This window comes from Bombina bombina, chromosome 3 (genome assembly GCF_027579735.1).
Source record: "Bombina bombina isolate aBomBom1 chromosome 3, aBomBom1.pri, whole genome shotgun sequence".
Taxonomy (NCBI): domain Eukaryota; kingdom Metazoa; phylum Chordata; class Amphibia; order Anura; family Bombinatoridae; genus Bombina; species Bombina bombina.
Window position 1 is genome coordinate 1,292,241,071 of NC_069501.1, and position 22,187 is coordinate 1,292,263,257.

The 22,187-nt window shown below is 36.7% G+C and overlaps 1 protein-coding gene across 1 annotated transcript in view; it reads left to right on the plus strand.

Moving 5' to 3' along the window:
• Positions 1-22,187, plus strand: part of LOC128652765 (transient receptor potential cation channel subfamily M member 2) — a 1,288,705-nt gene that overhangs the window by 8,908 nt on the left and 1,257,610 nt on the right. The window lies entirely within an intron of this gene.

The window sequence follows — 22,187 nt, forward strand, 5'->3', positions numbered from 1 at the left end:
AGATATCCCATGCAGGCACTCCATCTGAAAAATAGAAAAATTATGTTACATATAATTAAACAATTGGCTTATTACAGTTTTGAATCTATTTTTCATATATATATTCATGTGTTTATATTTAATATCACATAACTAGACAGTCTCATATCCATTAAAATATATATTTATTTATTTTTATCCTAGAAGTATATTTTACTTGAAATCTGAATACAGTTGTTCCTATAATTTTCATTAGATTTCTGGAGAACAGAGAAAATAAAATAATGTTTTTTTTTGTTGTTGTTGTTGTTGTAGTCCATGGTTCAGTGCCTGTATATTTGACACAGCAGGGACTATTTAACAAGTCTATGTTAATTATCAGTTCCTAGGGATCTTGCCTAGCTTATCTAGTTTATGCTCAGAACTTTGTCTCCATCCATTCTCTGTTTGTTATAAAGACTATGTTATCTTTTAATTAGGATAAACAGGTTTTCATTCAGCTAAAACTATTTGGCAAGGGGGGTTTTATAGTAAATAGAACTGTTGTTATCCAAAACGTATGAGACACAAAATACAGATGGTTTTAGAGTAGAGATAGGGGTCAGCGATTATCTGATAGAGATTTAAAATTCACACCTCAGTGGGACATCTTTTGGGAATAGTCCTTCCTTTGAAATGATTTAATGGCCCTATCCTATCGCCACAGTTTAAACTCTGATCTTCCTCCAAGATAGAGGTTAATTAGACCAAAAGTTTTATTGGATGCATTCTAAATTTTGTATACTGAATGTGGGAGGATGGGGCAGGAGTCTCAAGTAAATTTTCTGAATGAATTGAATCATTTTCTACTGACCAGTCAAACATATGATCAAAATATGTATATACATTTATTAATCTTTACATATACTTTGACATAAATCCCCCTTCCAATTTTAAATAGATGTAGGACACATGTATTTAAATTGGCTTAAAGTCAATGGTATTTGGTGAGGATGTTGACCATACACATCATAGACAATCTTTTATGTAGAAAGTCTGTCATTTTTCTTAGCCTTCATGTTCATCAGCTAGGCAGCTTTAAATTACAGTATGTCTTTATTTCATTTGGGGATATGACACTTCATTCTCCCTCTATGACTTGTAGTTGGGACCTAGGATGACATGCTCGCAGCTGATTGATATGGACCCATTTATCTATGAAGCTTTAATTTTTGGGGATCCTTATTTTATAGGCCACTGGAGATATTTTGTCGGTAATGACAAAGGGACCTTTCCATGATGGAAGAAATTTCTTCTCCCTAACCTAATCTCTTCCAAAGTTATAAAGATAAACTTTATAATTTATTTCATATTCCTTTTTGGACGTTTTGAGGTCATAATAGGTTTTAGTGGCAGTTGCGGCTCATTCTAAATTCCTTTGAGCAAATGCAAAGGCATATTGCAGGTGCTTCCTTAGGTTCTCCACATATTGATGTGTATTGGCAGTGTTTATCAAGTTTTGGTCTGATGTACGGTACAGCAGATGCTGAGGTAGAACCATTCTTCTACCAGTCATCAGTTCAAAAGGTGACATCTTGGTAGCACTACTTGGAGTTGCTCTTAATGCCATTAAGACAAGAGGTAGTTTTACATCCCAGTCTTTACCCGTTTCACTTACAAACTTTTTGAGGATTTTCAAAATGGACTGGTTGTAACGCTCTATACCACCACTTGATGCAGCTCTATAAGCAATATGGAGATTTCATTTTACCCCTAGTATTTTACACATTTTGGTCATCACTTCGCTAGTGAAGTGGGTCCCCCGATCTGACTCAATTCTTTTGGCCAAACCAAATCTGGAAAACACATGGTTGATGAGCAATGCTGCGCATGTTTCAGCACTATTGTTAGGTGCACTGATGCACTCTACCCATTTAGGGAACAGGCATGTCACGGTTAACATGTAATTGTTGCCTCTTGATGACCTTGTTACTGGACCAATAAAATCAATTTGTATATTTGGCCATGGCATGACCATCCCCCTTTTCTGCAATGGCGCTCTATGTGTTGGTGCAGTGGGTTGGAACTGTGGGCAGATTAGACACCCTTGAGGTTTGAACATCTTTCAACATGTGTGGCCAAAAAGCATAATCACGCAATATTTCATACGTGAGTTTGGCACCATGATGACCAGATGTGGGAGCATCATGGGTATGTTGAAGCATTAGACCTCTGAACTTAGTGGGTACTACCAATTGCTGAATGCCAGTTTTGGAGGTTCTAATTAACAAACCATTCTATAACTTGAATTGTGATCTGGACTTTATTAAGATTCTAAGATCTTCTATGTCAATACAGTAATCTTTTGATATGGGGTTGCTTTCAGGATCTTCTATGTGTTTATAGAAGATGCCTACAATGGGGTCTTCTTTTTGACTAGTGATCAGGTCCTCACTAGGAGAATCCTGACTCCATTGTACCAGGTTAGGTTCACTCTGTTGTTTTGCCTGGTTCCTGGTAATGGCTTCTACCTGAATTGCACCCATTAAGTGGTCAATATTAAGGAGTTCTCCAGTTATGGCTCCCTGTTTATTACAGTTTTGAATCTATTGGTCTTTTTCCAGTGTATGGTTAGATCATTGGATACCACCAGATTATCAATCTCGTAGAACAATTTGCCATGCTTGACTGGTTTGTTATTGCTTTTCTGCATGCCATTTCTTTTCCAAGTTGGCAGGTATTCAACAAAACTGTCACGCACATAATTTGAGTCAGTTATGATCACAAATTCATGAATACCATGTTGAATAGCCATTTCAATGGTTTTTAGAACAGCAGTGAGTTCTGCAACTTGACTGGATCTTGGTCCAATGTTAAAACCTATAGGTATATTTGGGCATCTATTTGCCCAAGTTATACCAATGCCAGTGACTAATTTGCACTTATCAATAGTTGCATGGTAAGAACAACCATCAACATATACCCAAGGTAAAGTTTGACAATGGTCCTCATTGTACATTTTATATGGGGAAAGTAATTGTTCCTCCAGGAAATCCTTTTCTGATAATTTTTCCCCGGGATCTCTAGCAGTACAGTCGTGGAGCTCAGCAAGCCCCTGTGTGACTGGATTCTTTTTGTTCTGCTTGTAGCGAATTTCTAATTTCCAGCCTTGTAAGGAAAGAGTCCATGCTGTTATGCGGCTATTTGACAAATTCCCATCTCTTATTCTCTCACTTTGCAAATATAGCAAAGGCTGGTGGGGCGTTTCTACAATAAGTTTCTCGCCCTGTATATAGCTGCGGAAATTTTGTAGAGCCCATACAGTAGATAAGAGGGCTTTTTCGCAATCGCTAAATTGTATTTCTACTGGGGATAGAGCTTTGCTCGCATAAGCTATGGCTTTGCTTAAATTATCATGCTTTTGGTATAACACAGCACTCATGCTTACATCTGTGTAACCTGTCTCTAAGAAGAAAGGTTTACCTCCTTCAGGGTATGCTAAGCAAGGTGCTTGTGTGAGTTTTCTCTTCAGCTCTTTGATGGCTGTCTCTTGAGACTCACTCCAGTGCCATTTCACGTCCTTCTTTAGAAGAAGTAGTAGTGGTTTAGCTAACTCTGCATAATTATCAATGAATTTGAGAGAATAATTTGTCATACCCAGGAAGGATCTCAATTCCTTTAAGTTAGTGGGGTTTTTAGAATTCACTATAGCTTCCACCTTTTTCTTCTGAGGATTTAGCCCTTCAGAAGTAACTTCATGTCCCAAGAAGTTTACACGAGTGCGGCACCATTGAGCTTTCTGTAGGGATAATTTGACACCTGCCCTTTTAAGTTGGCTGAGGACGTGTTTAAGCTCTGCGATGTGTTTTTCAAAGTCTGTGCTTTTGATTAAAACATCATCAACATAAGATAAGGTCCCCCTTCAATAGCAGTGAAAATTTTGGATCCCTGTATCTGCGCTAGGCATTGGTCAATGTATGGTACAGGCCAGCCAGACATGTACACTCGTTTGTTTAGCTGTCTTAAGTCAGCACACAAATGCCATTGTCCATTGGGCTTAAGAACACCTAGAATAGGATTGTTGTAAGAGCTGTGCACCTGTCTGATAATACCTCTTTCTTCCAGGTTCCTTATGATTTCTGCAAGAGAATCATATGAGGCTAAAGGGAGTCTGTATTGTTTAATAAAGACAGGTGGTGCATTGGGATCTATTTGTATCCTTGCAATGTGCAAGTCTGTAGTACCACAGTCGTAAGAATCCCTAGCAAAAATATCCTTGTATTCCAACAGGAGTTCTCGCAGCAGTTGGCGTTCATCATCGCTGAAACAGCCATTAGCTAAGGATATTTGCTCTTCGACTATTTGTTGAAATCCTGGAAAGATTTCAGGCTCTCCTATTTCATAGGCTTCTTCCAATCTAGAGGTGAGATCCCCTTGATTATAATTTACATTGCCCCCATGACTCTGGATATTGGGGTAATCTTGCTGTTTGATCGGCTGATCAAACACTAGAGAGGCTTCTTCAATTTTACAGATGCGTTCCTCTGAGCTGAAGGGATAAATAGATTGAATATTAAATAGACCCTCTGGCATAGATGTAAAGGATTGTTCTATTAATTGTTCTTCAGTTAAATATCCTTCAGGTATTAGCCCATTACATTATTCTGGAATCCAAAAGTGTAATAACTTGATTCCAGCGTGTATCCTATGGTAGTCCCCTTGGATAGGTTTATATCCTGTGGGGTCATGTTATGCACAATAACATGTATTGGAAGAGTTCCAATATTTATCATAGGAGTGTAGGTCACTGTGACACCCAGATTTTGTATTCTGTGGGAGAGGCAAATTAGTGTTTCAGAAGTTTTTCTTTTCTGGCCTCTCTTTACCTGTAATGATAAAAGAAATTTATCAGCCCCGGCAGGAATTACAACATCGCTAGACACCTGCATATTCACAGCATATGGCAATTGCTGGTTTGATTTCAGGGCTGCATTTTCATCCTGAAATACTTCAGAGTCCCCCTTTAACCTGCTCCAGAGGCAAGAGTTAATCAAATCTATTTGTATGGCATATCTATGTAAGATATCATTTCCAATGTATATTTGATTATGGGGAGTATTTAAAACTAAAAACAGGTGCTTCACTGACTTATTACCTATAGATACAGATAATAAGCACTTAGCTGTGATGTTATAGCTTTCAGACCTGTTATCCAGGTTGTGGACACAGTGGTCTTGGGGAGAAAGATATGTAATCACTTTAGGTTCAGCTATCTGCGCTAATAAGCCTTCGCTTGTATAGCTAGCTTCCTGTTTTAAACTCAACTTGGCATATTTTGTTGTACCAAGGTCATGCACTTGTATAGGGATAAATAGATCATCTTTAACTCTCTCAATCCCTGCGAGGTATTGAGCGTGCCCCCCCCCCCCTTAGGGATTTTATGATGCCCCTTGTGGAGAGATATGGTTAATATATCGCCATCTAAGAAAATATTCGCTATCTTTCCAGGCGAAATTTTAAAAGTATTACCATCAGAGCCACTTAAAGGAGTCTGATCACCAATTTGTTGGATAGTGATTTCAGGTACAGAGTTATTCCTGAAATGAATCTCCACAGCATCTGGCTTCTCTTCCACCATGTGACAATTTTGTCGGGTGCGAGATATACCGGATTGTTCATAATTAATTGGCCATTTTACTTGTGACCAAATTACATTATTTATGCAATCAATTATGGTGCTTAATCGCTTCAGGAGATCACTACCAATAATTAAACGATCAGTTGTCAGATCCACTATAATGACAGGTTGTTCCCTAATTTAAATTTTAGCCAGGCCATACCATAGACTTTTAGAGAGTCACCCCCAACTCCTATTAGAGAACTGTCAAATTCTTTTATTTTAGGTTTGTGGGGTGTTAGCTCATTTAGCTGTGTGTAGTACCTGCGGGATAGAATAGTTGCCTGAGACCCAGTATCGACTAATCCCATGATAGGGTTGTAGACTGAATCTTGTAGCTCAGCTAATACATAATACCTCCCTGCAGTTTCTATAATTTCACACATAAAATTTGCATTTTTGTATATCTGTGGGCTTCGCCACGTGTTACCTGAATCCACCGTGTTTTCCTGTGCAGAAAGAACTTCGTACCTACCGGTTCCCTCCATGATAGGGTCGGCTGGATTCTTGTGTACCGCATCTGTGGAGATAAGGTTAAGAGAGTGCTGCAAAGGAAGAATTTGGTTAGTTTTTCCCGGATGAGGTTGCTTGTCATCACAGCTAAATCGTCCGTTTCTGGTCTGTGGGGAGAGAACATGATTAGTATCATTTTTGATATTTATTATTACATTTTGTATATCTCTCCTCTCCCTTTCAGGTGGTACCTCAGTATCTATGACTGTGCCTGTGGCCCACTGCTGGCCACTGGCTGTACCCCTAAAAAGTATCGTTCGGTTGCTGAGCCGTAATTTTTTGATTCATATTAGCGACTTGTTCGCTCAACCGAAGTAGCTGGGTACTAAGCTGATCTACTTGATTGTACAAGTTACCCCTACTCCTGGGCCTATCCCTTGATGCCCCATAATAATTATTCTTGGACCATTGGTTCCCCTCAGAGTCAGAGCCGCTATTTCTATCCTGGCGTGGTTGCCCCTGGGGTGCAATTTGTTCAGCATTATTATTTTGGGTAGCATTATTTACTTGGGGTGTCTGGTTATCCTGAGAATACCTTCACCATCTATTGTATCTAACCTTGCGTGGGTACCCATTATTCTGTGGGCATTCTCTTTGGGCGTAACTATTCGCCCTATTATGTCCCCCGCTTTGGCTATAGTCTCTCTGCGCCTCATCCCGTGTTGGGGGAGGGGTAGAGTTAAACCTCTGTGGAGATGGTCTGTTTTCTCTGGCCACTTCCGCGTAGGTTTTCTCTTTAGACTCCAAACTTAGGGGGCTAGGTGACACCCTAGTTTCGGCCACTATTTTAGGACTGGGCTTTTTCTCCCTTTTATCCCCCTGTTCACTGGACTGCTGAATAGAGTATAACTTTGTACTCTCTTTGATCAGCCATTCCAATGAACAGTTCTCACCAAAATCTCTAGCTAAGTTAATTTTGATGGGTGTGGGGAGTGCTTCAAAAAATAGATTCACAAACTCTGAGCCTTCAAATATGGGATCATCTTCAGCCATGCTGTACGCATTCTTCAATACAGAAAGGAACTCGATTGGACTTTGATTCGCACTACATTTTAAACCATATACAGCTATTTTTGCGGCTGTTTTAGTGCGATGTTGCCAGAATTCTTTTCTGCATTGTCGTTTTATTTAATTCCAGGAATGAATATTCAAATCCTTTAGTGAAGCAAAGAATTTGTGATGTTTACTTTCAAATACCCAGGTTAGAAACTCAATTTTTAACTGCTCACTTGTAACACTCATTATAGATAAAGCGTTTTCAAAGGCCTCTAAGTGGTCAATTATGGAAGTGGACCCCCCTTTGGAAAATGGGCGTACTGTATTCTTTATGAATTTAATTATTGTGGGGGTGTCATACACTTTATTTGGTATATCACTGGATCTTACTGGGGACTTATTGTTTGAGGTAGGGTGTCTTTCATTTGTCCTATCTTTATTTTGCTGAAATCTTACCCGTGTATTTCTATCTGGGCTGCCTGAGAATCTAGCCCCCCTTTCTGACCCGTTATAGTAACTACCCTCTTCATCTGCGGCATAATAATTTTCTGGTCCCCCAGAGTTATGTAATTGCCTAGGGGAAAAAGTTACCTCTGGGCCTAAATTAGGGCTATAGTTTGGGTATCTTTGTCTATCCTCCCGCCTGGTATCTTGAAACTCATTTCTGTCCCAGTCCTTATAACTGCTAATTTGTCTCTTTAATTTATCTATTGCCTGTTCATATGCTTTTTCAGCCTCACAATATCTAATTTTTAGAGTTTTATTTTCATCTTGGCATTTTTCATATTCTTCTTCGAAAGCTTTAAAATCAGCCACTAATTCCTGATTGTATTTATTTAAGTCAGAAGCCTTTTGGCTAGCGTGGAAAACCTCTGTCTTTGCCTGAATAAAAGCATCTTGAAATTCTCGTAATGAATTATTCTCATCCCTTAGCCGTCCTAATTGTCTGTCTTGTCCTGCCATTTGGTTAGACATCTCACAGCTCAAATACATTAGGATCGGCCAAGTTTCAAAAATGAATTAATCACGTCCCCTAAGTTCCGTGCATTTATTAAGTTGCAGTAACATTTGGTATAATTCCCCCTCTTCAAACCACATATATTTAACTAAATCTTTGGCCTTATCTTTACACCCATTAATATACATGGAGACATCGTCCCCAATGTCAAGTCTATTCATGATGTGGTTCATGGCTTCTAATTTGAGCGTTTTTTTCGGAACCACTTCATGCACTTCATGGACGGAGTATTTTGGGGAGGGCACAATTTCATCTTGTACAGAAACGCTAGCATTACTTTTTGCTGAAGACATCGTTATTTGAGTGTTGTACTTAATTAGATAAAAACACAAATACAATTTTGACTAATAAGAGAGAGGAAAAACTTTTTTTTTATATTTTCAAAATATCAATATCAATTTTGAAATATGACAAAATTCATATTTTTATTAATTTTAAAATATGAAAAATTAATATTTATGATTAATGTTGAAATATGAAAAATTAACATTTCTATGAATTTTGAAATATGAAAATTCAATATTTTTTTAAATTTATAAATATGAAAAATTAATATTTTTATCAATTTTTCAAAAATTATTTTTTAATAATATTTCAAAATATTAATATTAATCTTGAACACAAAAATCAATATTTCAATTTTCAAAAAAAAATTCTATATTTTAAAAATATCAACTCGAAATATGAAAATTTTTCTCTCTTCTATAATAATTTCTATTTACCACAAATATACTATATCAATATGATAATTATTTATAATATCTCCTGCAATGCCTCCATATAATATGTCAGTATATGGCCGGGTTATAACTGATATAATTAACAATCTTTCTATAAACTAAAACCCACAATCAAACATAAATTAGCTAAGACAATAAAATTAATATAAATACCTGAATTCTTTATTATTAGTAAATAACTATGAACACGTTGATATATATATTTGTAATTGTAAGGATCAAAATAGGAGTCAATATGATATGCATAAAACAAAAACTATTTAAAATATGCTATACAAAGCTCATGTGAATTTATCTTTAAAACCAGCCTTACTCACAATTGAATTTCATTCAGTTAACACAATGAGGCTAAATATAAATCACTAAATATTCAGACTGGCACTATTCTAAACATTAGGACAGTCAATATACTCTAATTTAAACACTAGAAGTTATATATATTATTTATGTAAGAACCCAATTCTGAGTTATAACTATATATTTGCACAGGTAAACAACTTAAAATTTAGGATTAGTTTAACCATATACAGGCTGAAAATAAGCTAAAATATAAACTGCTTTTTAACTCTATTAAATACAAATTGACTATGTTCTCACCAGTAACCCTTGTTTCAAATTTAAAAGAAATTTAGAACAATTATACATCACCAATTTGAACCAATTTGTAGCGGTCTCTAGGTCATCTCATTTGAAGGAAAGTTATTGCATATATCAAGGTAAAGTTTTCAGCTTCTTGCTTAGTGAAATGTTCCCAAGGATGGCAGCCAAAATCAGATCACCAGTCTCAGCAAGTTACAGAACAACTGTCCCTTTGGTTGCATTACTAATCCTTTTATCTTAATCATTGATGACCTAGTTCGTTCACGCCCTTTGCTTGTCCCTTCTGATTGGTTCACCCTGTGAATGTAGGTTGCCAAGGAGATGCATTCTTTAACAGCCAATCGTCTCCTGGCTGCAATACCTGCATCTGTCCATCGGGGGGCCACATGACACACAAAACAAATACACTTAACCATTTCTAAACCTTTGAAAGAGATTATTTCTTTAAAATATGTAATAACTGCCATAATTTCTTGCATTAGTCTCTCATAATATCAATCACAGATGAGGCAGCATTATACCACCTCCCTGCTCATTTTGATATGAAACATCATGTGTTTAACATTATATTATATTAAATAAGTATATTGTTAATTCTTTAAGATTAATAGCATTTATACATTTGTTATATTTCCAGAGCTGTGTGTAAACTTTCACAAACATCTAGTATATAATTATATGACATGATTCAGATATCCCATGCAGGCACTCCATCTGAAAAATAGAAAAATTATGTTACATATAATTAAACAATGGGCTTATTACAGTTTTGAATCTATTTTTCATATATCTATGTATGTGTTTATATTTAATATCACATAACTAGACAGTCTCATATCCATTAAAATATATATTTATTTATTTTTATCCTAGAAGTATATTTTACTTGAAATCTGAATACAGTTGTTCCTATAATTTTCATTAGATTTCTGGAGAACAGAGAAAATAAAAAGAATGTTTTTTTTTTTTTTTGTTGTAGTCCATGGTTCAGTGCCTGTATATTTGACACAGCAGGGACTATTTAACAAGTCTATGTTAATTATCAGTTCCTAGGAATCTTGCCTAGCTTATCTAGTTTATGCTCAGAACTTTGTCTCCATCCATTCTCTGTTTGTTATAAAGACTATGTTATCTTTTAATTAGGATAAACAGGTTTTCATTCAGCTAAAACTATTTGGCAAGGGGGGTTTTATAGTAAATAGAACTGTTGTTATCCAAAACTTATGAGACACAAAATACAGATGGTTTTAGAGTAGAGATTGGGGTCAGTGATTATCTGATAGAGATTTTAAATTCACACCTCAGTGGGACATCTTTTGGAAATAGTCCTTCCTTTGAAATGATTTAATGGCCCTATCCTATCGCCACAGTTTAAACTCTCATCTTCCTCCAAGATAGAGGTTAATTAGACCAAAAGTTTTATTGGATGCATTCTAAATTTTGTATACTGAATGTGGGAGGATGGGGCAGGAGTCTCAAGTAAATTTTCTGAATGAATTGAATCATTTTCTACTGACCAGTCAAACATATGATCAAAATATGTATATACATTTATTAATCTTTACATATACCTTGACAACACACACAGGGGTGAAACTACAGGGGGTGCAGAGATTGCAATTGCAATAAAAAATGTTGACCTGCCACTACCTGCACTGATATCATGTGCGTGTGACATGATGCTTCACTAGTGTCTCTGACTACAGGGGTTAGTGTTTCTGTTTTACCCATTGGTGTTTATGTGTGTATGTGTGTGTGTATTTGTATATGTATGTATGTGTTTGTGTGTGTGTGTGTGTGTGTATGTGTGTATGTGTATTTGTGTATGTATGTATGTGTGTGTGTGTATGTGTCTATGTGACTGTGTGTGTATTTATGCATGTATGTGTATGTGTGTATGTGACTGTGTGTGTATTTATGCATGTGTGTGTATGTGTGTATGTGACTGTGTGTGTATTTATGCATGTGTGTGTATGTGTGTATGTGACTGTGTGTGTATTTATGCATGTGTGTGTGTATGTATGTGTGTGTATGTATGTATGCGACTGTGTGTGTATTAATGCATGTATGTGTTTGTGGAATCAGCAAATTACAGACCTTGTTACTACAGCATGGGGGCGGGGGTAAACAGTGTCACTATACAGTACCACTATATACAGTATGGGGGGGGGCTGGACCATGTCACAGACTACTGTGGTCACTTTATAAAGTACTGGGCGGGTAGGGTCAGGCCAGCCATCTCACCAGCAGATTACAGACTGTGTCACGGACTCACTATATACAGTACTGGTGGGTTAAGCAGTGTCACTATATACAGTAATAGGGGGTCAGACCATCTCACAGCCTGTGGGCACAGGGTTCCTCCTTTTGCAGACGTAATCTTATTCACATTTTGTTTCTGTGTTAAATGTTAAAACACAGACCCTGGGCCCTTTGGTTAATAGTTACACCTCTGCACAGACACACACACACACACATATATATATATATATATATATATATAAATATATATATATATATATATATATATACACACACACATATATATATATACACATATACACACACATAAATATATACACACACACACGCACATATATATATATATATACACACACACACACACACATATATATACACATATACACACACACACATATATATATATATATAAATAAATAAATAAATAAATAAATGTGTGTGTGTATATATATATATATATATATATGTATATATATATATAAGTAAACAAAAGATGCACTCTCAGGTCTTTTTCAAATACAAAGGATTTAATGTAACGTTTCGGGGTTCAAAACCCCTTCATCAGCATACAAACATGTGAATACCAAACTCTTTTATAGTGTATGGTGTAACAAGAAAAGCACTCAAACCTAGTGATCTCCAAAGTGTGCGAAATGATCCGTGTTTGGAACGCATACTGCGTTCCACAGTGACAGCTGAAACCGGAAGTTCAAGTGCATCACTTCTGGTTTTCACCAGTATTAACGAAAATCAACATCTTTTAACATAAGTGTGTCAAATACAATGTATACATGACAAACATGCATAACAAGTTTATATCTTAGTGTCAACATGTGGGTAATCAATCTAATAGAAAAGCATGTGAAATAATACGATGTGTACATTCACCATGGTAACAATCTCCATGGTGACCATTATTGTGAATTACTGTGCACGATCTATAGAAAATCGTTATATTAATAGAAACAAATATTACCATAAGCTGTTACGCTTCAACCAGGGATTAATCACCCAATTATTTATATATATAAACAAATAAAGATTGGGTTTATGAAACAAAGAACTGTTTTAAAAAAAGGTTACTGTTTGTGGTTATGATGTCCATAACCTGTAAAAATCACGGACGGGGGGGGGGGGGGGGGCGGAGCCAACTGCCAACATGGATGGTCGTTCATATTTGGAGCTCCGATCACTAATGAGCTAAAGAGGCCACCTACTTCTTAATACCAGGTTAACAACCACTGTAATAGTCTTCAGACAGTTCCAAAACCGTACTGAAACTAATTTGTATCATCTCAGAAACGATTATCTCTGATTACTCCCTTGATTGGGTGTGATATGCATGGAACTCACAGCACTGTGAATGGGGATCCTTTAGCATCCCTACTTTTCAGTGGAAGCCTGGCTCATCTCGATGGGTCACTCTAACTTTTTATGCACTCAATAATTTCCTGGTTAATTAGGTCATATACTATGACTCTATATCACACAATTTTGGGACACTCATATAATATATCCTTGCATTTAATTTGACAATATGCTATTGTGCACCCTTTTTGTTTTTTAATCATTTATTTTCAAGTCAGCAAAAAAACACAATACATGCTTGAAGCAGATATAAACAACAAATGGAAATAATTATACATATCTTGACAAATATGACATACATCTGTATATTTACACATTCTCAATATCTTGCTGACATTCTTTTCTCATAAATAAATCTTGCAATGCAGATAGAAGGAGTAAAAAGAAAGAAAGAAAAAGAAAAAAGAAAAAAGAAAAAAGCGAGAGAAAAAAAAAAAAAAAAAGGAAATATTGGGAATTCTCTACTCCATCGTCCCCCTCCCCCTGTCCCCCTCATCCTATACAAAAGATTGTTAGTACCATGATACAGGGAATATATTGCGTAGAATTAAGCCTTCAAAATATACAGATCTCTGAAATGCTTTGGTAAGTATGTATTGAGTAGGGAGCGGATAGGTCTGTATTACTTTCAACCATTTGTTAAAGAATCGTTGAATTTGCTTCTCGCTTGTACTGGAAACATTATATTGCTCAAACATAATCTGTGCTTTGACCGCTTGGAGGAATAAACTAAAAGGAGGGGTTTTATTATTTTTCCAATTTTTCAGTATTAGATTCCTAACTATTAAGGTGATGGTGTTACTTAGGTTATGGGATACCGAGTCTGGTACCATAAGAAAAACATTTTTTAAATCAAATGAAAAGGGCTCCTGTATACTCTTGTTTAACCAATAATTTACTTTGCGCCAAAACTGATTTATTTTTGGGCAGTACCAGAAACAGTGAAATAAATTTGCTAGGGGGGATTTACATTTATAACACTGTCCTTGCTGTTCTGATGACCAGCGCGCATGTCTTTTGGGTGAAATATATGCGTTGTTGAGAAGTTTTAAGTGAGATTCCTTCCAGGAGAAGGGAAGGGGCTCATCATTCACCCATTTGATGCTTTTACTAATTGTTTCATCATTAATTTCGTCAAAATGTCTAGCCCAGTGTGCTGAACATTGTTCCATGATTAGCTGGCCTTGTTTTGCGAGCAATATTTTGTATAATAGCGAGATTGAATGCTTCCCCTGGCTATATGAGTTAATATAGTCTCCAACTCTATCATATTTCCCTGGCCATGGCCCCATCTGCAGCTTTTCCTGTATAAAGTGGCGGATCTGTAAATATGCATAAAAACATTTGTTCGAAAGATTATACTGTATGGCGATGTTCTCGAACGTGCGCACCCCAAATCCATCGTCTAATAATTGTACTATCGAAGTTAGGCCCTTACTAGCCCAGCTATTGTATATTGTGTATTGAAATCCTGGCTGAAACTCTGGATTACCTCTAATAGGAAGGAAGCTAGATACATGAAAATTGATCTTTAATCGGGAACAAAGTTGCTGCCATGCTTTAACAGTATTAAAAATACTAACTAATGTTTTAATTTTTTCAGGTAGTCGTCTATGGGGGCAATGTAAGGCCGCTATATGGGAGAAGGGCTTTATAAGCTCCTCCTCCGCTTTACTATTTGTTAAATAGTCAGCAGAAAGTAACCAATCTACTCCATATCGTGCCAATATGGCTATGTTATATGTCTTAATATCCGGGAATGCAAGGCCTCCAAATTCCTTAGCTTGAGAGAGCTTTCTGATAGAGAGCATATGTCTACCTTTATTCCAGATAAGATCCACACACGCACGATTGAAGAACTTAATATCTTTATCCAGAATAAATAGCGGCAAGTTATTCATTATATATAGTAGCTGAGGAAAGATAATAGATTTAATAAGCATTATTTTTGCAAGTAAGTGAGAGTGGAAATAGGGTCCATCGATGTATTCTATGTGTAATATTAGAAAAGAAAGCTGTATAGTTAAGTTTATACCATAGCTCAGGGTCTCTATGCAGTTGGATCCCTAAATATCTAAAACTTTCCACTTCTCTGAAATTATGTTGCTGGAAGCTCTCCTTATGTTTATAGACCCATAGTATCTCTGATTTAAGAGTGTTTACTTTATAGCCAGAAATTAGACTAAACTGTTCTAAAATTTCAAGCTTTTGGAATATTTCTTTTAGTGTTTTTGAAATAAAGTAGTAAATCGTCGGCATACAGAGAAAGAACACAGATTTGGGGACCTAATTTTATGCCTGAGATTTCTTTGCGAAGATATATTGCCATAGGTTCTATTGCGATATTAAAGAGCAAGGGGGAGAGAGGGCAGCCCTGTCGTGTCCCTTTTTCTAGTTTAAAAGACGCGGTTTGGCTACCATTGACCAAAATAGTGGAAATGGGGAAGTTATAGATGGCTTTCACAAAATGGGTTATGTTTCCAGAGAAACCAAAATTGGACAGAGAATTGTGAAGATGTTGCCAGATAATAGAGTCAAAGGCCTTCTCAGTGTCAATCATCACCATGGCAAAATCCTGTTTACATGTTACTTTGTCTCTATGAAATTTATTCCATAGATGTTCAAGAATCATGTATGTTCTACGAATATTTTTTGTAGGGGATCTGCCCATCATAAAGCCTGACTGATCTGGGTGAATAATTTCCTGTAATACATTTTTAAGTCTGTTAGCAATAATAGTTGTGAGCAGTTTATAGTCTACGTTCAGTAGAGAAATTGGTCTATATGAACCAGGATCTGAAGGGTCTTTATTCTTTTTGAGTATAAAGGTGATGATTGACGCCGAGAAGAATCTGGACATGGCTTTTTTTTTAACATAATACTCATTAAACAGCTGGCTAAGGATAGGCACAGTCTCATCTTTAAGTAATCTATAAAACTCAGCGGGTAGTTGATCTGGACCAGGGGCCTTGCCCAGTTTAGCTTCCTCTAAAGCTTTTGTAACTTCCAGAGTTGTTATAGGAAGATTCAATACTTCGATCTGATCAGGAGAAACTACTGGACATGAGATACTGTTCCAGAACCTCACACTATCCTCTGGGTCAATTATTTTGGCGGCATATATCTTTTGATAGTAATCAAAAAACACATTTTTGATATCCGCCAGTGCTGTATAGTTCTTATCACCCATTACTAACTGCTCAATCGTATTATTCTTTTTCCTGACTTTGTCAAGTCTGGCGAGATATTTTGCAGATTTACCATAATGTCCCGTGTAAAGGGCATTCATTCTCATTTCTTCCATGGTTAATTTGGATTTTAAAAAGAGATCCCTATCTTGCCTAGCCATCTTATATTTGTCCCAAAATTTCTTTAATGGTGTAATTACATAGTTTCTGTAAGCATTCGTGACTGTGTTTGATAGCTGCAGTTCACGTGCAATGTATTTCTTTTTGGCTATGACCATATAGGCTTTAATCTGTCCCCGTAAGAATGCCTTTGCGGCTTCCCAGAAAATTTCTGGTTTATCTAAATGCAAATAGTTGTCAGAGCTACATTCTTGCCATTTATGACGTATCCAATGTTGAAACGAGATGTTATTTATTAGATGCTTTGGGAAATAGAAATTGTTAGTTGCTTCTGCCAGAGGAGGTCGAAGTTCCATTTCAAGTGAGATTATGGCGTGATCAGTGATTACAATGTCATTTATCTGAGCTTTACTTCTGACTTTAAGAAGGGGACTAGAAATTAAAAAAAAATCGATCCGTGAAAAGGATCTATGGGATTTAGATTCACAGGTGTATAGTTTAGTATCGGGGTGTTGAATACGCCAGATATCATGAAGTTTAAGATTTTTACAGATCTGGCAAAATAAGCGAGTTTTTTTTAGAGGGGGGATATACTGTTTGGGTGTAAATCTATCAAGGGAAGACATAGGGGTTAGATTGAAGTCACCAGCCACTATAATTTTCTGATCTAGATTAGGTGATAATTTGATAATAATATCATCCCAGAAAACCTGATCTATATTATTAGGCCCATATATATTGCCCAGTACATATCGGACCCCAGCAATCTCGATATGTAAAATTAACCACCTGTCATGTGTGTCAATTTGGATATTCTGAATATTATGTTGTAAATTTTTGTTAATAAGAAAGGCGACCCCCTTCCTTCTCCTGGAACAATCTGAAGAGATAACTTTACCTATCCATTTACATTTAAACTTCTCCATCTCTGCTCTCTTTAGATGCGTCTCCTGTAACCATACAATATCTGGTTTGTATCTAGTGAGTTGTTTGATAATTATTTTCCTTTTACTGGGAGATGTTACTCCGCCAACGTTCCAAGAGAGACATTTTAATTTATCTATCATTGTACTGGGGTGTCAGAAATAGGGGTAGTAATTCATACAATATACCATGCTCGTATTAACAGGAGGATGGGCCAGGGAGAAGAGAGACAATGTGGGAGAGAAAGAGGCCGAAGAGAAGAAAAAAAAAAAAAAAAAAAAAGGATAAGAAAGAAAAACAGAAAACAGCACTCAGATCCATGAGCTGCGAACAGATTACTAGTATCGACATCTCAAAACACATCAACAATTTTAGCCGCAGCCGGCTAACACACAATTTAAAAGTAAAAAAAACACATAATACTCGTGTATGCTTCTAGTTTGACATATCGTAGTCTACCATTTTTACCAGATGACTTTCTTATTTTTACAGAATTCCCTGGCTTCTGATGTATTGTTGAGGATACATTTACCATCTTGTTCCTCTATTACAACTTTAGCTGGATAAACAAGTCTAGCCTTGAAGCCAGCATTAATCAATTTGGTACAATATGGGGCTAACTCTTTTCTTTTAGAGGCGGTCTCACTGGAATAGTCTTGGAATATTAAAACTTTACTTTGGCCAATATATAGATTCTCCATCTTTCTATAAAGTTTTAAGATATTCATCTTGTACTGATAGTTGAGATATTTAACCATTACTGGTCTGTTGTAATTCTTGTCGTTTATAGCATCCCTGATTGGCCCCAACCTATGTGCCCTTTCTACTGATATTGGTATATCTTTCTGTAAGATACCAACAGCCATGGGGAGGGTTGTATTTGAGAAATGCATTAAATCTACATAATCCCCATTGTCGGGGAGGCCAATTATTTTAAGGTTATTTCGCCTCGAGCGATCTTCTAACTCATGCATTTTTGCTTGGAGCACTTTCAAGGTTTTAGTGTTTGCATCTATATTTTGTTCCTGCTTATGTAATATATCCTCATTTGCCGATACCCTGTTTTCAACTTCTGTGAGTCGATTAGAAAACTGTTTAAATTCTGACATTATGTCAGCCATTTGGATTTTTAACAACTCGAATTGTGGCAAAAACAGATCCGACATTTGATTGACTAGTGGTTGAGTATCAAGTTTGTGCAGTGTTGGCTCATTTACAGTGTCTATATGTACATCAGATGTACGTGTTTTTTTGTCTTTCTGTTTGGGGGACATGATTGGTGAGTTAGCTTTAAAGTTCGTGATAAATTTATCCATGTGCGTTTAATCTATATAAAGAAAAAAAGAAAAAAAGTGCAGGGAGGGAATTTAATTACGAGCCGGGGCGGGCATAACCCCATAAATTCCAATGGTTGAGTGAACAAGTGTATTAAGTGTAGTGATACTGCTTAGTCTCTACCCAGTGCAAGTGTGATCATGCAGGTGTCCTTAGTGATGAAAAAAAATTACGTGAAGCGTGTGTCTTCCTAGCCAATCATGTCGCCCAATAAGACAAGCTTAAGTGTATTAATATGTGGGGTTCCCTTTTCTCTTCCTTTCTCCTTCTCCCCCTTTTTTTCTCTTTTTTTTTTTTTTAACAGGATGCTACTATTATACGGCTAACCTAAACAAGTTCTGCAAGTCAGACATGCTTATACGCTTTATGTTTAACTCTTATATGACACCTCTATTACCCGTTTACTACTTAAAGCTGTGATACTAAACAGTGCTACTATGTAATCAACAAGTGTTATTTGCCGATAACAAGAGTTTATCAAGCACCTCCTTCTTTAGCTCTTGAGACAATAGAGATGAAATCTGAGTTACTTAATATATTACCAGAGGATACCTTTATACAACAAACAGCAGTATTGCAATGTATCAGGCTGAACAGGAAAATTTGACAAAAAAACAATTCACTATGTTTTTATGGTAAGATCACATATCCTCTATTTAACCATATACCTATTGCTATGAGAATAGTTTAGATACATTAGATGCACTTTTCAACAATTGGTATATTTTATTTTATTTTTTTTCTCTCCCTTTTTTAATTATAAGAGATATATTCATAAGACATGTCCTTAGAAGTCCGATTCTTATTTACTTGTGGGGTATTATATTGGGGTATTTTTTGCAGATATATGACAGTCGTCCCTTCCTTTAACCCTCACAGTTGGGGATCCAGGGCACAGCTTGTTAGCGTGGTTTAGGAGTGTGTAGGCTCTATGAACTGCTGTGTCAGAATTACAACCAAAAGAAAAGGGGCTGAGAACCTGTGACCTCTGGCTTATACAGCGGTAGCAAAGCTAAGGGTCCCAGCAGTAGATAACATGCGAGTCAATATAGGATTTTTCCTCCCTTATTTTTTCCCCCTTTTCTTCCTCCTTTCCCTTAACGTCTGCTTTCGCCTTCCCTTGGGTTTACTTTTAGGGAAAGATTACTTGTATGTAGGAACCTTTTGCTTAAAAGGACTGTGATGCAAAGTAACTCTGAAAGTTCTGAGGACTTTTTCCAAGCAATAGCCTCGACTATAAGTACCAGAGTCTCTGCTTACAGTTTGTAGATCAATCACTTATAAGTATCAAAATCTCTACTTACAGTCTGTAGATCAAATAGCACAAGAAATTGGCAAACCGTGTTGTATCAGCTCTGCAAGATTTCCCCAAGCATGTCCTCTGCTTGTTACTTCGGTCTTTACCAGGAAAGACTTCATCCAGTGCTGTATTACCCGTAGCCAGGGGGTTTCTGCAAGCTTTACTCTTTTGATTCCTCCACCGAGAAATACTGCTCAACTTGTCAGCCTCCCATACTGTACTTACGTCCAGCGGGGCTTTCTATATAGCCACCAGGGCTAATTCCTATGGCGGACCTCCGGACAGCGGTAGTTTAGCAGGGACACCGGTACTACGTGTCGGGCTCCAGCGACCGAGCCAATCGGCTTGTTCCAGGTCTCCAAACTGTGCACCAATGGTCTAGTGCAAGGGCCCTAGGCAGGCAGATGTCCTGCAGCAACGGGCAAAAAGCAGGGGTTGGTGTAGCTCGAGCTCTACGCAGCAGCACTCAGCATTCCTCGTGCTGCGCTAGCTCCTCCCACCGGAACCGGAACCAAACACTCTATTGTGCACCCTTTTACTTTTGCCATATGATGGCTTTCCATATAGGTCCATACTTCTGTTTTTTTACATGTGTAAGTTTGATACACACATTGGGTATTGTATATAAGATGTGGCATTGTTCTCTCTCAAGAGCATAATGACTATCACTATAGACATCTCTTGCCTAATATAATAACACATTAAGGTTATTATTGGTTTCTCTGCATTTACTAACTATGCAATATGATAATTATCATAAGCATTTAGATATAGTCCTGTCCGTGATTTTTACAGGTTATGGACATCATAACCACAAACAGTAACCTTTGTTTCATAAACCCAATCTTTATTTGTTTATATATATAAATAATTGTGTGATTAATCCCTGGTTGAAGCGTAACAGCTTATGGTAATATTTGTTTCTATTAATATAACGATTTTCTATAGATCGTGCACAGTAATTCACAATAATGGTCACCATGGAGATTGTTACCATGGTGAATGTACACATTGTATTATTTGACATGCTATTCTATTAGATTGATTACCCACATGTTGACACTAAGATATAAACTTGTTATGCATGTTTGTCATGTATACATTGTATTTGACACACTTATGTTAAAAGATGTTGATTTTCGTTAATACTGGCGCAAACCGGAAGTGATGCACTTGAACTTCCGGTTTCGGCTGTCACTGTGGAACGCAGTATGCGTTACATACACGGATCATTTCGCACACTTTGGAGATCACTAGGTTTGAGTGCTTTTCTTGTTACACCATACACTATAAAAGAGTTTGGTATTCACATGTTTGTATGCTGATGAAGGGGTTTTGAACCCCGAAAACGTTACATTAAATCCTTTGTATTTGAAAAAGACCTGAGAGTGCATCTTTTGTTTACTTATTCATTGGTATCTTTGCACCCAGGCTGTTGCCAAATTGGAGGGCTGAACTGGAATTTGTTAATTATATATATATATATATGAGAACAAAAACAATATATAAAATTGCTTAAATCACAATATAAGAAATAATCAGAAAACAAAAGCAAATGTGATGGTGCACTAAGAAGGATAAATGTCCCAGGTAATCACGGTGGTAATGCTCAGCAGGTGAACCAGGGAAAAAAAGAAGAAGAAACACATATAGTGAAGTTCTGTGGTTATGTGAAATGTATAGCAGAACCAGAAACGGTACTCACATTGTCTAGAGCTTCAATATCAAGCTTTAGATATAGAGGCACAGGAAGCTCCTAAAAGGAGGCAAGGCAAAGAACAATGTTCCAGCTCCAAAGAATAAATCAGAAGTGGTTAAAAAAGTATAACAATTAAATTAAAAACAATTCACAAGGCATACAAAACGAGACTGTCCCAATCATAGACTACTGCAAGCAAAAGACTGTGTATATCACAAAGTTCAATGAATGCTATGTAAGTCCGGTAAGGAACGAGGCTCCGCCCCTTTTGTGACGTCACTATGCTCTGACGTACGTTTTGCCAATCACAGCTTGGATTTTTCGAGAATTACTTCAAGATGGTCCTAGTGACCTTTTATAGTTGTAACTCCACTTCTGATTGGGTCCTGGGTTATTATACAGGTGTATAGACAGACCTCATGGATTATAGATTCAATTAAGAAAAATACATTTGTCATATAGCAAAAATAGATATAATAGGCATATTAT